Raw genomic sequence first — 10903 nt, 5'->3', positions numbered from 1 at the left:
GTTTCTGGTTTTTGCTTTCTCGGCATGTTTGCAGTATTCTCTTATTTATCTATACAATTTAGCTTTCTATGACCTAAAAATTAGTGCACACTTGGTCAAAAGTGGTCACTCTGGCCCCATCTTTGCATGATAATTCAGGGTAAGATCCCACTTATCTAACTCTAGCTCTATTATGTAGGTCTTAGTTCAAAGTCTCAGGGAAGGAGTTGCCTTGGAGATTAGTGCTCATCCGTTGCTCAGTCACCTGTGACCATAGGAGCAGGATCTTCTGGTAAAAATATGGCCACCTAGACCCACCCCTGAAGTTGATGCCATGCTGTAACATGTAAGATGACATGGATTGGTCAGGAATCCCAAAAGTGCCTACAGAAGTGCATTTGAATGATGTTTACCCATGCAGCACTCCTTGCCAAAATCAAATCACTTTTCTAGTTCTTTCTGCAACAGGATGTCTCATTGTTTTCTGGAATCAAGGAGTTTGAGAGCTCAAGGGCCTCAGGGAACTAACCACCAAGTTACAAAGTTGTCATTTGTGTTTCCCTAAAGAAATCCTTATGAAAATGGATCCTCATGTGTTCAGGTGGCCTGCCTAAATATCTTAGGGTCTGCTGTGCTCTTTATAATTAGGACACCTGGCCACACACAGTACAGATGAATAAGCTTTGCACATTATTATAAAAAAGAAAAGAGAATAATAATATGGATACATTGACATGGGAAAGAGATATCAGTGGGGAAGTTTCCCTCCTCTGACTTTTTTCACTATAAATTGATTTAAAGAAACTCAATTGTTTGGATTAAAATCTATCTAGGAAATTAGTGAATCGTTTGATTTAATTCATTCGTTGAACATTTCCTCTTTGTATTCTATGTCCTAGATACCTGTTACATCATGTGGCAAATGATGTTGATTTGGCCTCTTTGTATGCAATTGAAAGTGAAAGTTGCTCAGTTGTGTCTGACTCTTTGCAACCCCACAGACTCTACAGTCCATGGAATTCTCTACGCCAGAATGTTGGAATGGGTAGCCTTTCCCTTCTCCAGGGAATCTTCCCAAACCAGGGATCTAACCCAGGTCTCCCACATTGCAGGTGGATTCTTTACCATCTGAGCTATCAGGGCTACATAATTTGTATGGCCCAGTACAAAATGAAATTGCAGGACCCCTTGTTCAAAAACTAAGAATTTCAACATGGTGAGAGCAGAACATTAGGTCTCATGCAGAGCTCAACTTGTGTATCTGTGAAGTCTGCCCTGTGTGAGTATGGGCAGTTCTGTTTTCACTTTCTCATAATTTCATGAGAAAAATAGAGGGAATTCTATTTTATTGCTATAGAACGGATAGATAAGGTAGACCAGAAAATTCTGGTCCTTCCTCACACTGTCATTGTGCCTAAAGAAAAAGCTCACAGGGCGCAGTATTTTTAAAGAATAAAACTCATTTCTTCTAATTATGACATGTCATACTTTCGTTACGATGTTGGATATCTGTAGTCATTAGTTAATTATAAAGAGGTATTCCCTATAATGATTTTCATGTTAAACTTCCCCCTTTCTTGCATTTTCTTATTATTGTTTAAAACTTTCAGGTGGTAAATTTATAAACTCCTTTGAAGTAGATTTTATATACAGTTAATTTTGGTTTAGCTTTTATTCTTGATTATAATAGCCTACAAAATAGCAAGTCAATACATTTTGGTTGAGGAAGACAATTGACTGGTTGTGTTTCAAGGGGATACAGTGATTTATAATGCCAGACTCTGTGAACTGCAAGTCTTTATTATGCAAAACCAGAAGGAAGTGGTTTATCCTGTGAGAAAAATGGCAGCTTCCTATGAACTGTATAATGTACCTTAAAATAATTTAAGTAATAAGTTTCATCTCAGGAGTTTCATTAACTCAAACAGCATGTATTATAAAATATATCAGGCTGATGCATTATAAAATTGTTGTATTTTTTTAAGAAAACAGAGCTTACATAAAATATTTAGATGGAAAAATTTCTAAAAAGAAAATAAAGCCTCCTGATTTATTCATAAAAAATTATGATAAAATTATCCTTTGTAGAGTCAGTATAGCCTGAAATTCAATATGATTATGCTGGGAAGGTTATTCTCTTTTTTGAGATGAGCTGCTGAACTGATCAATCTCTTTTATGTGTTCTTCCCACCGAGGTGCTCCCCATGACTCTGGCTGGGCACTCCGAAGGGCTGTCTCACACTCTCTCTGGGCAGATGTCTCTGTGTCAGAGACAAGGAAGACACAATATCAGATGCCGGCAGGAACTGTCTCTGGGTATTCAGGACTGCCCGCCACTGGCTTATACAGTCTTGCTTGGTTTCTGAACCAGAAAAAGCCTGACTTGCAGTACACTGAAGGTCTATTTCCCCCCAGGAGGAAAGATCTGTATAGTCACTGTGCACTCCTGTCTGATTCAGTGTCTGGCTAAGAAACCAGCACCTTCACCTCTGTTTAGCTTGCCATCCCACTGGAAGTGGGGCCAGTCTGCTGTGTGGATCTTCTGTCGGTGGGCTCTTGGCTTCTGGTTCTCACTCTAGTTTTCTCCTGGGACTGAATTCTGGATCATGGAATTGGCTGGGACTGAATCTTATTTCCAAGCCCCTGCCAGGCATTTCTCCTTGGACCTGGATCCTGTTTCTAAGCATCCTTTAAAAAGACTTAAATAGACCTTCCTAATCTTGCTGCCTCCCACTTGGCTGGGCAACTCTTTCATTGACTGGATATTGTTCTGTGTGCCCTCTCTTGCTCCTTGAAATGAGATTTTTGGGAATGTGGCAATATGCCTAGATTATTTTTAAGTTGACGATATTTTTAAGTGTGCTCCGATGGGACTGTGGATCTCTTCCCATGGTGGCCTTGCCTTATTGTTAGATTTTCCTCAGCTCATGGTCTTCAAGATCTTGAGAATCACCAGGGCTTGGCCAACTATGACAGGAATCATGAAATTGGTTGAGATCAATCATTAATTGCAGTTAGCTTAGCAAGATGTTTTGGATGTGGTCTGAGTTCAGTGGTTACAACTGAGTTGATCTCTGTTAAACAAATGTGAAATATATCTCTTGACAAGAAAATTCTTTTAAGATAATAAACAGTGGAAAGTACCATTCAATGAGAACTTTTCCATCTAACTCTTCCCCATTGGGGGGCAAAACTCAGTGTGACTGCTTTTCTATTAGCCGGAGAAGCTGATCCATCATCCTTTCCACTGTCATAGCTCCAAGAGACAAAGAAGTTCTAGGGCCAATTCAAGGCTCCTATTTTTTTTTTTTTTTCAGTAGCTCTTGAGTTGCAGCTGGCTCCAGAACCTCCTCTAGAAGAATAGAGGCAATTGAATTTTCAACTCCCATTTGGCAATTGCCTGACTACTAAGGATCTACTCTCCTTTATCTTCTTCTCTGCCCACCTGAACCTGTTCAGCACCAGAGTTCTTCCCTGGACAAAGCTGATTAATGATTAATGTGACAAAGAAGAGTGCTTTTAGCACTTGTTCCCTTGATCTGAGTGCCCATAATTTTATTTCCTGGACCCCAAGTCCTCTCTTCCATATCAAAGCCCCCCTCTCAGATTCCACTTGAGGAAGAGCAGAGTACTGCTAGTAGAAAATGTAAGTCAGTAATAGCTATTATCCTGTTTTTATTACATATATGTGTATACTTATATCATCTCTCTTTATATATACTATACTTAAAAACATGAAAGATAGAAAGTTTTTAAAAATAAGAGGCCAAACAGATTAAAATTAGATTAGTAAACCTAACAAATAATAAATAAGTAAATAAATAAACCTAATTTATTTGGATTAATAAATTAAATAATGAGGGTGAGGAAATTTCAGAGAGGGAGAGAAATTTTGATTATAAATTTAGGTTAAGAATGCTAGATGCAATTGAGAATTAATTCTCTCTCTAAATCATCTGATATGTAAAGGCAAAACTACAACATGATCAGATTTAACTCTGGGAGAAGGCAAGGGTGGGATGTTTCAAGAGAACAGCATTGAAACATGTATATTATCTAGGGTGAAACAGATCACCAGCCCAGGTTGGGTGCATGAGACAAGTGCTTGGGCCTGGTGCACTGGGAAGACCCAGAGGGATCGGGTGGAGAGGGAGGTGGGAGGGGGGACCGGGATGGGGAATACATGTAAATCCATGGCTAATTCATTTCAATGTATGACAAAAACTACTGTAATGATGTAAAGTAATTAGCCTCCAACTAATAAAAATAAATGGAAAAAAAAAAAACTTATTTTGTCCTAGATCAAAGGAAATATATACTTTTAAAGTCAGAGATAAAATTATAAAATATATATACATGCACACACATTATCTATATATGTGTGTACATATATAAAAAATGTATACACACTATATATATTTCTAGATGTTTATGGAATATATTTATCAAATATGTATATATATATTTAATGTGTGTATGTGTACATATGCATATATATGTATTTATATATATAGCACATTTCCATGATGCCATTCTCTAGTCAGAGTTTTAGGGGCTTTTATTCAGTCGCTAAGCTGTGTCTTTGTGATCTCATGGACTGCATCATGCCAGGCTTCCTGTTCTTCACTATCTCCTGGAGTTTGATCAGACTTGTGTCATTGAGTCAGTGATGCTATCCAACCATTTCACCTCTGATGCCCCTCTTCTCCTCCTGCCCTCTGTCTTTCCCAGAATCAAGGTCTATCCCAGTGAGTCAGCTCTTCACATCAAGTGGCCAAAGTATTGGGAGTTTTAGCTTTAGTATCACTCCTTCCAATGAATATTCAGGGTTGATTTCCTTTAGGATTGACTGGTTTGATCTTCTTGCATTCTTAGGGACTCCCAAGAGTCTTCTCCAGCACCATAATTTGAAAGCATCAATTCTTTAGTGCTCAGCCTTCTTTATGGTCCTTTTGGAGTTTTAGGACATACCTATTTCTGAAACTGTACAAAAATGCAGGTCATAAGATTATCCTTTGGTGAAGTCACCTTAACTTTGAGAGTTAGATAGGAATGAACCTGTTAGTGTTTGTTATGGTCTAGATATTATTCATTCAGTGTTGACTTTATACTTTAGCCTGGCCCTGGCAGCCATATTGGCTTCTGTAAAGAAGTCGTGTGGATATATTTTCTGCTTGGGTTTGGTGACCTACCAACAGGTTTTCTTCGGGTTGAGAAAGACAAGTTTCAGCAACTTTAAAAGTATTTTCTGCTTATTTTCTTAGAAGATGTAAATACCTCGTTGGGGATTTCATTGTTTATGGTCCTTTTATTCTTCCAATACTAAGTAAGATGTCATTAGTGGGATTGATTTTCTGTTATAATACATTTTACTTTGTGTACACATATATTCCTTTTAGAAAAAGAGAGAAGAAATGTCCATTACTAACCCATTTACTAGAGTCCAAATTGCCAACATCCATTGGATCACTGAAAAAGCAAGAGAGTTCCAGAAAAACATCTATTTCTGCTTTATTGACTATGCCAAAGCCTTTGACTCCATGGATGACAATAAACTGTGGAAAATTCTGAAAGAGATGGGAATACCAGGCCACCTGACCTGCCTCTTGAGAAATCTGTATGCAGGTCAAGAAGCAGCAGTTAGAACTGGACATGGAACAACACAGTGGTTCCAAATAGGAAAAGGAGTACATCAAGGCTAGATATTGTAACCCTGATTATTTAACTTTTATGCAGAGTACATAATGAGAAATGCTGGGCTGGATGAAGCACAAGCTGGAATTAAGATCGCTGGGAGAAATATCAGTAACCTCAGATATGCAGATGACACCACCCTTATGGTGGAAAGTGAAGAACTAAAGAGCCTCTGATGAAAGTGAAAGAGGAAAGTGAAAAAGTTGGCTTAAAGCCTAACATTCAGAAAACAAAGATCATGGCATCTGGTCCCATCACTTCATGGCAAATAGATGGAGAAACAGTGGCAGACTTTATTTTTTTGGGCTCCAAAGTCACTGCAGATGGTGATTGCAGCCATGAAATTAAAAGACACTCCTTGGAAGAAAAGGTACAACCAACCTAGATAGCATATTAAAAAGCAGAGACATTACTTTTGCTAACAAAGGTCCATCTAGTCAAGGCAATGGTTTTTCCAGTAGTCATGTATGGATGTGAGAGTTGGATTATAAAGAAAGCTGAGTGATGAAGAATTTATGCCTTTGAACTGTGGTGTTGGAGAAGACTCTTGAGGGTCTCTTGGACTGCAAGGAGATCCAACCAGTCTATCCTAAAGGAAATCAGTCCTGAATGTTCATTGGAAGGACTTATGTTGAAGCTGAAACTCCAATACTTTGGCCACCTGATGCGAAGAGCTGACTGATTTGAAAAGACCCTGATGCTGGGAAAGATTGAAAGCAGCAGGAGAAGGGGACGACAGAGGATGAGATGGTTGGATGGCATCACCGACTCAATGGACATGAGTTTGAGTAATCTCTGGGAGTTGGTGATGGACAGGGAGGCCTGGCGTGCTGTGATTCATGGGGTCACAAAGAGTAGGACACAACTGAGTGACTGAACTGAACTGAACTGAACTGTCTAGAGTCCAGGGGTACATGAAAATGAAGAAAATGGGGGAAAGTCCCATTCACTTTTTTATTTTTTTATTTTCTTTTCCTTTTTCTTTTTTATTAGTTGGAGGCTAATTACTTCACAACATTGCAGTGGGTTTTGTCATACATTGACATGAATCAGCCATGGAGTTACATGTATTCCCCATCCCGATCCCCCCTCCCACCTCCTTCTCCATCCAATTCCTCTGGGTCTTCCCAGTGCACCAGGCCCGAGCACTTGTCTCATGCATCCCACCTGGGCTGGTGATCTGTTTCACTATAGATAATATACATGCTGTTCTTTCAAAACATCCCACCCTCGCCTTCTCCCACAGAGTCCCAAAGTCTGTTCTGTACATCTGTGTCTCTTTTTCTGTTTTGCATATAGGGTTATCATTACCATCTTTCTAAATTCCATATATGTGTGTTAGTATGCTGTAATGGTCTTTATCTTTCTGACTTACTTCACTCTGTATAATGGGCTCCAGTTTCATCCATCTCATTAGAACTGATTGAAATGAATTCTTTTTAATGGCTGAGTAATATTCCATGGTGTATATGTACCGCAGCTTCCTTATCCATTCATCTGCTGATGGGTATCTAGGTTGCTTCCATGTCCTGGCAATTATAAACAGTGCTGTGATGAACACTGGGGTGCACGTGTCTCTTTCAGATCTGGTTTCCTTGGTGTGTATGCCCAGAAGAGGTATTGCTGGGTCATATGGCAGTTCTATTTCCAGTTTTTTAAGAAATCTCCACACTGTTTTCCATAGTGGCTGTACTAGTTTGCATTCCCACCAACAGTGTAAGAGGATTCCCTTTTCTCCACACCCTCTCCAGCATTTATTGCTTGTAGACTTTTGGATAGCAGCCATCCTGACTGGCGTGTAATGGTACCTCATTGTGGTTTTGATTTGCATTTCTCTGATAATGAGTGATGTTGAGCATCTTTTCATGTGTTTGTTAGCCATCTGTATGTCTTCTTTGGAGAAATGTCTGTTTAGCTCTTTGGCCCATTTTTTGATTGGGTCATTTATTTTTCTGGAATTGAGCTTCAGGAGTTGCTTGTATATTTTTGAGATTAATCCTTTTTCTGTTGCTTCGTTTGCTATTATTTTCTCCCAATCTGAGGGCTGTCTTTTCACCTTACTTATAGTTTCCTTTGTTGTGCAAAAGCTTTTAAGTTTCATTAGGTCCCATTTGTTTATTTTTGCTTTTATTTCCAATATTCTGGGAGGTGGGTCACAGAGGATCCTGCTGTGATTTATGTCGGAGAGTGTTTTGTCTATGTTCTCCTCTAGGAGTTTTATAGTTTCTTACATTTAGATCTTTAATCCATTTTAAGTTTATTTTTGTGTATGGTGTTAGAAAGTGTTTTAGTTTCATTCTTTTACAAGTGGTTGACCAGTTTTTCCAGCACCACTTGTTAAAGAGGTTGTCTTTTTTCCATTGTATATCCTTGCCTCCTTTGTCAAAGATAAGGTGTCCATAAGTTTGTGGATTTATCTCTGGGCTTTCTATTCTGTTCCATTGATCTATATTTCTGTCTTTATGCCAGTACCATACATTCTTGATAAGAAATCCCTTGCATTCCTATATACTAACAATGAAAAAACAGAAAGAGAAATTAAGGAAACAATATCATTCACCATTGCAACAAGAAGAATAAAATACTTAGGAGTATATCTACCTAAAGAAACAAAAGACCTATACATAGAAAACTATAAAACACTGATGAAAGAAATCAAAGAGGACACAAACAGATGGAGAAACATACCATGTTCATGGATTGGAAGAATCAATATTGTCAAAATGGCTATTCTACCCAAAGCAATCTATAGATTCAATGCAATCCCTATCAAGCTACCAACGGTATTTTTCACAGAACTAGAACAAATAATTTCACAATTTGTATGGAAATACAAAAAACCTTGAATAGCTGAAGTAATCTTGAGAAAGAAGAATGGAACTGGAGGAATCAACCTGCCTGACTTCAGGCTCTACTACAAAGCCATTCACTTTTTAAAAATTGCCTTTTTATTATTGTCAATGCAACACAATTCAGGGAGAAAAAAAAGCTTACCTAAACAAACAAAATTATAAAATAAGATGGTTAAAAAGTGGGATCAGTAACATAGGTTTGGGGGATTAAAATGTTTATTAAGCTTTTACATCATTTCCTCCTATGGTCTGTAAACTAATATAGTACATGATAGGTAAGAAAACTAAATATAGTGCATGTATAGTACTCTTAGATTAGAACTAGTGGGAAAAACAAAAGATTCTTTAGTACAGAGGCACCTCACTGCTCCTTGGGTCAATACCATGGGGCCATATAGATAAGAGTTCAATGAAAACCAGAAGGAATTTAGCTGAATTCTACCTGTTAGGATGGATTTTAAGACAGGTATTTTTTCTATATTACAATAGGTGTGCTTTCATATACTTCTGTAAATAGGAATTTAAAAAATTCCCACAAAATCTGTTTGACCATCATTTCAGATATGTTTGGAAAAAAAGGAAGAAGAAAAAAATCCCCAAGCTGGAAAACAAAAAGGATAAAACCCTCAAAGTGACTGAAAGTCGATGAATATATAAGTGATAGTCATATGTTCTCTTAACACTTACCACGTTCTATGTAAGGTAACCTATCTCATTTAAGAAGATACAGTAATTTCCGTTCTTTATTCTAGAATTAAAAGCACTTAGTCCACACAATGTGTTTCAGCGAGGTTGACATCCACTTACTTGCTTGTACCTAACAGTGCCACACCTTAAAACTTCATCAAAGATCCATGGCAGACCTGAACTACTAAGGTTCAGAACATACAACATACAACATAGAGGTAGTCATGTATCCTCATTTCTTGCAGAGAGAGGGGGATACTTGAGCTGTGCTAAGGCCACAGCCTGGAACAGTGTTCCTTGAAAACTATGGCAGGTTTTCTTGCCTCCTGCCCAAAAAATCTCCATAATCTAACATGTCTGGGACTTGCTGGGTTAAAAAAACAAGTCCCAGTAACCAACTAACATACATTCTGCCCCTTCAAGAGGGGTGTACAGATGCAGCTTTTTCCAAACTCACTGGACCTTGTGAGGGAACACTGGAACAACCACTGTGTTCCAGGGAACATGGTTTGAGAAATGCCAACCTAAAGTAAATTTTCTAAAGTAGTAGCTTTCAAACTGTAGTGAGTGCTGAAACACACGGAAGGCATGCCAAAGCACAGGTTCAAGACCCCACTTCAGAGATCTGGAGTCGAACTAGGTGTCGAAGCATTTCTAAGAGTCTCCAGGTGTAGTTGATGGAAAGAAGTTGACACTTGGAACAGCATCCTTCTAGATCAGGACCCATACAAACTTCAGCTGCAGGAAGCCTGCTGATGGCCTCAGGAAAGGCTGTGTATCCTACAACCAATTAATAAGTCAAAGCAGTCCACTGATGCCTGAGCGGGTCCTGGCACAGCTCAGGTAGGGGGAGAAGCACTGGGCTTGACTCTGGCTCTGACCCAACTCACCAGGCAGCCAGGCACAGTGACTGCATCTTCAGTGAGGAATAATGGCAGCCCTCTTTCAGGGGATCTGTGAGGCTTAAAGGAAATGCTTGCACAAAAGAAAAGTGAAAAAGTGAAAGCATTAGGCACCCAGCTGTGTCCAACTCTTTGCGACCCTGTGGAGTGTAGCCCATCAGGCTCCTCTGTCTATGGAATTCTCCAGCCAACAGCCCTGGAGTGGGTAGCCATTCCCTTCTCCAGGGGATCTTTCTGACCCAGGGATCAAACCTGGGTCTCCCAAGTATCACACAAGTGTTGTTAATCAGAAGACTGTCAACCACATCAGGGAAATCCCAGATGAGTTTTCTGTCTTCTGCCACTTTCCAGCCTTTATGAAAGCATATTCTGGTAGCTAATGAAGAGATAACAGGCTAAAAATACAGAAAACTGAAATGAGAGGAATATATATAGCCTAATTAAAAGTATGTAATTGTTTAAAATAATAGATCAGCCCACAATCAAAGTAGTTGATTATGTTGGTTCTGAGACAGTATTTAAAAGTTACAGTATATAGATTTTTGAACCCACTCACTCCGCCACTCTATCATGTTAATGCTGGCTAAATTAAGAGAATGAGAAAAAAAAATACCTTCACCAAAATACATATGAATTAGATTCAAAACTTTTAGCTGCGATAGTTCCAATCTTTCTTTTTAAATTTGTTTTTTAATTGGAGGAAAACTGCTTTACAATGTTGTATTGGTTTCTGCACTACAACAACTGCAAATCAGCCATAATCATACATATCTCCTCTCCCTCTTAAGC

This window comes from Odocoileus virginianus, chromosome 19, assembly GCF_023699985.2.
Source record: "Odocoileus virginianus isolate 20LAN1187 ecotype Illinois chromosome 19, Ovbor_1.2, whole genome shotgun sequence".
Classification (NCBI taxonomy): Eukaryota; Metazoa; Chordata; class Mammalia; order Artiodactyla; family Cervidae; genus Odocoileus; species Odocoileus virginianus.
This window is presented reverse-complemented; position numbering follows the sequence as displayed.